We start from the raw sequence: 6658 nt of genomic DNA, 5'->3' as shown, positions 1-6658 counted from the left end.
TCATACTGTAATACAGTTTAAACAGGGGGATTACTTGATCAGGACTAAAAAATTAAAAGAATAACTCAATAATAACTGTTCCTCCTTTTGAAGAAAGGGTGGCGGATGCAGGTATCAATCCCATTTCCTCTCACGTGCTTAGGATCATGCTTTTCATTGCAACTTTTACCTCTCGTGTCACCCAATGGTAGGTTATATTTTCTGTTTTGATGTGTTCTTTAGGTGTGATGGCCACGATTGGTCGTGGTATCGAAGGCCTTAAACTGGCTACAGGAATTAGGTAAGTATCACACTATTGGTCTCGCACCTCTCTTCCTCTTTGTTTCCTTAGATGTCACAACTGACTCGCCCCCAGGGCAATGGGGTACTCGGCGTCCGGGCCTATGGATGCCGGTGGGGGATATCACGGTGGCTGGCCCGGTCCGTGGCACAGGGCGGTCACCAAAAAGGGGAATTATTTATAGGGGATTTGTAAAGTGATCGTGACGCCACCTGTGGAATGCGGCTAAAGGGAGCCGCTGCTGCGGAGCAGTCCTCTGAGGCAGATGTTAGGGCAGCTTATGATGGAATGGCTCCCCACAGGTGGAGCGGGCCTCAGGGCAGCGTAGGGGTTGTTGGTTGCGCTGGGCATTGTAGTGCAGGGGGAAAGATGGCGCAGATGAAAGAATGGATGGAGGCAGTACGGTGCAGTCATCCGAGTCTTTACTCACAGTTCTTATGACAGTTCCACTGGTGCACTGTACGGGTGCCAGCCTCCCCACGTCGCGCTGCGTTCACCAGGCAGGGGTTCAGCTCTTCCTCAGGCAAATTAGGAGCACCTGACGAAACCCCGCTTTCCTGTGTTCCTAGCTAGACCGTCTTCACGCTCAGTCTTCTCCCTCCTGCCCTGCGCTTCCCCACTCTCAATCCCGCTGGGGTGCTCTGAAGTCCCTCCTATCTTACTGGAGTTCCCAGACCTGCTTGACCCTCGCAGAGATTAGAATGAGGCTTTTGGCAACGGACTATATAAGCCAGAAGCCTCCGGTTTTTCCAGCCGAGACTTGGAGTTACACGACTGGTCCAGGGGCCGGTCCCCTTCTTGCGGCCTACGATCCCTCTGCCTTCTGACAGATTCGGGGCGTACGGGTGCCGTCCCGCACTCTCCGTACCCCGTGGGATCCCTTTACTAGAACGGAGCCTACTCCTCTGCTCCCCTCCTGGGCCTCTAGCACTAGGCCCCAACTTGTGGAGCAGAGCTCCTAAAGAGACTCTGCTCCCTGACTGTCTTCCTGAACTGTTCTTCTGAACTGAACCTGCCACCCTAACATGGCTTCCCTTTTTATACCTAATGACAAAGTGCTCCCCTAAACTGATTCCTCCACCCACACCCACTACTGGTTCCCCCTACCTCTGGGTTCCCCCCCACTCCAGCCAGGGTCAGGGCTCAGCTCTACGCATGCATGTTGCCCCTCCAGCCGGCCTGGAGCAGTGTAGTGTTGGATGCAGGTGTTGGGGTTCCGGGCAGCACTCCCTCCTTACCTGAGAGAAGGAGACACCACACCTCTGGGTGAGGTGCAGTACCTCTGTAGCGACTGAACCCTCAGGGGCACCACACTCCCCCCCTGGTAAAACACAGCACGTCCGCGGGCTGGAACAGAGTAAAAACAGGGTATATTACAGACTTGCAAATTTTTAAGAATGCATTTGCATATAAGATAATAAAACTATCTTCCCTTTATGGGAGGCACTTCACTTTAACGTTACAGGTTACATTTATCAAACATTATAAAACACTTTTCATAACGTTCCGTAACAGTGTGTCCTTTTTACTGGAAAAAGAGTGCAAAAGTAGCAGCATGAGGGAGCCGTCCGCAAACCCTCAACGTAGGCCCTGGGCGTGGCTGCAGGGCGTAGGTGATCCTGGTCCTGGAACACGTCTTCCGCCACGCCAAACGGGTTTTTCTTCTGAGGTCACTTGATTGCACTTATCAAACCAATAGGAAGCACCTTAAGAAGTGCCAAACTATATACAAAATAAGTTTTTGGCTGTTCACAGTCCCCAGTCTGGAGTCTGTATACCCTGATGGGTAATTATGCAAACACTAAAACAAACATTATTTTAACCTTCAAGTTACTATACCCTTATGGGTGATTATATACATTTTAGTCCCGCCTACTATACTAGTAGTGGGGTTCCCGCCTGGGGTACTTCTGGTTCTTGCTGAACCCAGCCGGGCCATCAGCTATGTCCTGCGGGGGTGTGTCCTCGATCACGCGGTGCACTTGTAGGGCGTACCACCCGCGTTCCCCGTGGTGCCGCGTGTAGGTGATACGGTCACCAGGGTACAGATTCCGGTCGGGATGGCCCTGTTCCAGCTCGGGCTCAACATCCCGCCGGTTCACGAAAATGTCCCTTGCGAAGTCAGGATCTCGGATGAAGCCCCACCCAGCCTTCAGGTCGAACTTCACCACGAGTCCATCTTCACGGGGACTGGGGTGGGCAGACTCCGCCTGCCAGGCTTGAGCCTTTGCTGCCTTGTTCCGGGCCTCCAGACACTCACAACGCGCCCGCCGAGCGCGCCGCTCCTTCTCCAGCTGCTGGAGCTCCCACCTGCAGAACTCCTTCCTCCGCAGGGCTTCAGCTTGGGTCTCTTGCGGGAACCCCATCCAGCCCCCCCCCCCCGGTTGTCCCAACTAAATTCTTCTCCACTGGTGCAGGCAACCGGGGGCGCTGTTGTCGGGAGTAGCGGGCACGGCTGCTGGTCCTCGAACCGGGTGGACCAATCGAAGGCTGGCGCGCCATACACCCACTCGGGTGCCGGAGGTGGGGGCTCCGGAAGGGAACCGAGCAGGAGGTGCCTGGCTTCAGCGCCTGGGAGTGGAGGTTCCGGGAGGCCACCAAGTAGAAGGTCCTCAGAATCAGCGCCCGGGGGTGGAGGTTCCGGGCTGAGCAGCTGCTCCAGGGATGGCATGGCGGGGCACGGGGAGTTCTGGTGGAGGAGGCCCAGGAGCAGGTTGGCGCTTGCAGCGCCCGGGGCAGGGAATTTCTTCTTACCTGCTCCTGTGCTGCACACGGCCTCCTTGTATTCAGTGGGCTCCGCCGCGGCTGGGGTGCCGCCGCTGGCATCCGGTGCTGCTCTCCGCCGTGCTGCCATTTTTTCTAGCAGCTCGATCCTCCACTTGGTGACCGCTGCTTGCTGTTCCCATTCTACTTGCTGGCTCAGCTCCAGGATTTCACCCTAGAGGAATTCCGCATCCTCCGGGGACAATTTACTAGATTCCCCCTCCAGGGTGAGGGGGGCCGCTTGCTGCTGCAGGCCAGAGGCGGAGGCTGGATATTTGCTTCCATCCATGCTGGCTGCCGGGTGCGGTCTGTCTAGACTGGTTAAGACCACACCCTGTCTCCATTCTTTCTCTCCTCCTCCTCTCCCCTTTCGGGGGCGGTCCCATGGCAGTCTGCTGTCGGTCACTCCTTGCGACGTCCTCCCTGCCTTGATGGACACATCTACGGGGACAGTCACTGTTGCAAGGGGCAGGGTATGCTTTTGGCGCCATTCTGGGACGCGTCCCACAATGGGAGGTTCCATATTGTTGTTTTTGATCACGTACATAATGGCGCCCGTTCTTCTGGGGCGGGCGCCACATTCAATGTAGAATAACAGTTCCTTAGGCACACAATACCCGCTGATAACGGGATGGTCACGTATCCTGTTCGTGACGCCAGAAAATTGACTCGCCCCCAGGGCAATGGGGTACTCGGCGTCCGGGCCTATGGATGCCGGTGGGGGATATCACGGTGGCTGGCCCGGTCCGTGGCCCAGGGCGGTCACCAAAAAGGGGAATTATTTATAGGGGATTTGTAAAGTGTTTGTGACGCCACCTGTGGAATGTGGCTAAAGGGAGCCGCCACTGCGGAGCAGTCCTCTGAGGCAGATGTTAGGGCAGCTTATGATGGAACGGCTCCCCACAGGTGGAGCGGGCCTCAGGGCAGTGTAGGGGTTGTTGGTTGCGCTGGGCGTTATAGTGCAGGGGGAGAGATGACGCAGATGAAAGAATGGATGGAGGCAGTACGGTGCAGTCATCCGAGTCTTTACTCACAGTTCTTATGACAGTTCCACTGGTGCACTGTACGGGTGCTAGCCTCCCCACGTCGCGCTGCGTTCACCAGGCTGGGGTTCAGCTCTTCCTCAGGCAAATTAGGAGCACCTGACGGAACCCCGCTTTCTTGTGTTCCTTGCTAGACCGTCTTCATGCTGGGTCTTCTCCCTCCTGCCCTGCGCTTCCCCACTCTCAATCCCGCTGGGGTGCTCTGAAGTCCCTCCTGTTTTACTGGAGTTCCCAGACCTGCTTGACCCTCGTGGAGATTAGAATGAGGCTTTTGGCAACTGACTATATAAGCCAAAAGCCTCCGGTTTTTCCAGCCCAGACTTGGAGTTACACGACTGGTCCAGGGGCTGGTCCCCTTCTTGCGGCCTACAATCCCTCTGTCTTCTGACAGATTCGGGGCGTACGGGTGCCGTCCCGCACTCGCCGTACCCCCTGGGATCCCTTTACTAGAACGGAGCCTACTCCTCTGCTCCCCTCCTGGGCCTCTAGCACTAGGCCCCAACTTGTGGAGCAGAGCTCCTAAAGAGACTCTGCTCCCTGTCTTCCTGAACTGTTCTTCTGAACTGAACCTGCCACCCTAACATGGCTTCCCTTTTTACACCTAATGACAAAGTGCTCCCCTAAACTGCTTCCTCCATCCTCACCCACTACTGGTTCCTCCTACCTCTGTGTTCCCCCCACTCCACCCAGGGTCAGGGCTCAGCTCTACGCATGCATGTTGCCCCTACAGCCGGCCTGGAGCAGTGTAGTGTTGGATGCAGGTGTTGGGTTTCCGGACAGCACTCCCTCCTTACCTGAGAGAAGGAGACACCACACCTCTGGGTGAGGTGCAGTACCTCTGTGGCGACTGAACCCTCAGGGGTGCCACACAACCAATAGCGACCATAACACCAAAACAGTTAGAGGAGGTGGCTCCCACTGTCAACCCATCAACACCCCCATTGAATGTTATTGCAGGTCACCAACAGATGATGTCGGCCTCCTAAGTATCCAAATATGACACCAATCACTAATGTGATTCTCCTTATGAGGATCTAGTTGGTAATAAGTCTTTATGTAATGTACCCTAGATAGATCATCTCCATAAAGAAGAAAATGATCCTGTTAGTGGCCCTAAAGGCCCGTGCCTTGTAAATTTCTAACTCTTTAGATGATTTAGAGGATATCCACCTATAGATGACACTAGCGAGGTGGATTACTTCTATAATCGTTTATTCACACAGAAAATGATTTCTACAACTGATCCCTCAGTCATACAGAAATGACAGGAGTAGTCCGTCCACCTACGACAGCCTCGTATATACAACGGCCTCCCATTTTCAGATTACATTAGCATTTTTTAAAAAGAAATAAACAAGATCTTACACGTAGTCGGCAGGATTTGAACCTGCGCGGGGAGACCCCAATGGATTTCTAGTCCATCGCCTTAACCACTCTGCCACGACTACAGATGCATACACCAGATGTGGAGTCACCGGCTCATTATCTACACACACAGCGTTCTCTATTCTGAGGAGAAGACATTGGTGTCACCACCCAACTCCACAATGTGCTCCGAGGAGGAGACATCGATCCTACATGTGAGGTCCTGCCGGCAGCCATGTGATACTTTCCTCTGGTGACATCTGGGACTAGTGTCCTCCTGGGGATCGGCCATTGTTTCTTTGTGTTTGTTGCTTTCTTTTGTGATATTATGGGTGTAATGGACGCACAATGTCGGAGCAGTCACCACTCGGGGCCATTACTCGGCTGTTGTAGACCTCTGAACACTGAGACCTTGTAGTTCTCCAGTGATAGTCGTCTTGTAATGTAATAAGGAGTAGCTGGGGTAACCATGGGATCAGGAGTAAAAAGATTATAACAATTTGATTAAAAAAAAAATCAGCGAAAGAAGCTTTGAAGGAATCAATCTCGCTACCTCTCGCATGCTAAGCTATTAATAAACATAAATGCTAATATACGATGGTCCCCAGCACTTATATACTTCTTTATGTGTTCTATTCTATACTGGAGTAGACACGCCGCCGGATTTCCAAGGACACATCTGGCAGCAATAATGCTACCATTGTACTGACACCCATCATCTGCCAACTTAGTAAACTTGTTGGGGTGCCATCACAGGACGAGCCTCGCTGACACTCTGACTTCTGTCACCCAGCTAGCTGCCTCACTGTCCTGCAGCTCTGTGCTACCATCCTCCCCCACATATATCCCCGTGAGCACCTGCTCATTGAGGAGCAAACTCCTTTCCATAATGTCTATGGTTCTCAATGTTGCCAGCTATTCATTTATACCTGGCCTGCTCAAAATGCGGCCCCCCAAGGGGTATGCTGCATCTGGCAGGAAGCAGGTGATGGCACTGGTACAGTGTGGCACTGGGACTGGGGCAGAGTGGTGCTCGTCAGCCCCTGCCCCGACTTGCAGCAGCGTGATGAGGTCAGCATGCTGATGGTCTCCTCACACTGCTGGCGCAGCGGAGTAGTCGGCACCATGGAGGAGCTGAAGATTAAATGTGGTATTATTTTAGATAAGGGAGCTGTGGGAGGGGAGGATTAATGTTACTTACCCAGGA

General features: G+C 53.6%; 1 non-coding gene across 1 annotated transcript; it reads right to left on the bottom strand.

Annotated features, from left to right (window-relative positions):
* Positions 1-5452: 5452 nt before the first annotated feature.
* Positions 5453-5534, bottom strand: TRNAS-AGA (transfer RNA serine (anticodon AGA)). The gene has a single exon. It is a non-coding gene; the product is annotated as a tRNA-Ser (tRNA).
* Positions 5535-6658: the final 1124 nt, after the last annotated feature.

Source organism: Phyllobates terribilis, unplaced genomic scaffold (genome assembly GCF_046119375.1).
Source record: "Phyllobates terribilis strain yellow unplaced genomic scaffold, ASM4611937v1 Scaffold_3__8_contigs__length_932513732, whole genome shotgun sequence".
In the NCBI taxonomy this organism is placed as follows: domain Eukaryota; kingdom Metazoa; phylum Chordata; class Amphibia; order Anura; family Dendrobatidae; genus Phyllobates; species Phyllobates terribilis.
The sequence above is the reverse complement of the archived record's forward strand: the minus strand, read 5'-3'. Positions and strand labels throughout refer to the sequence as shown.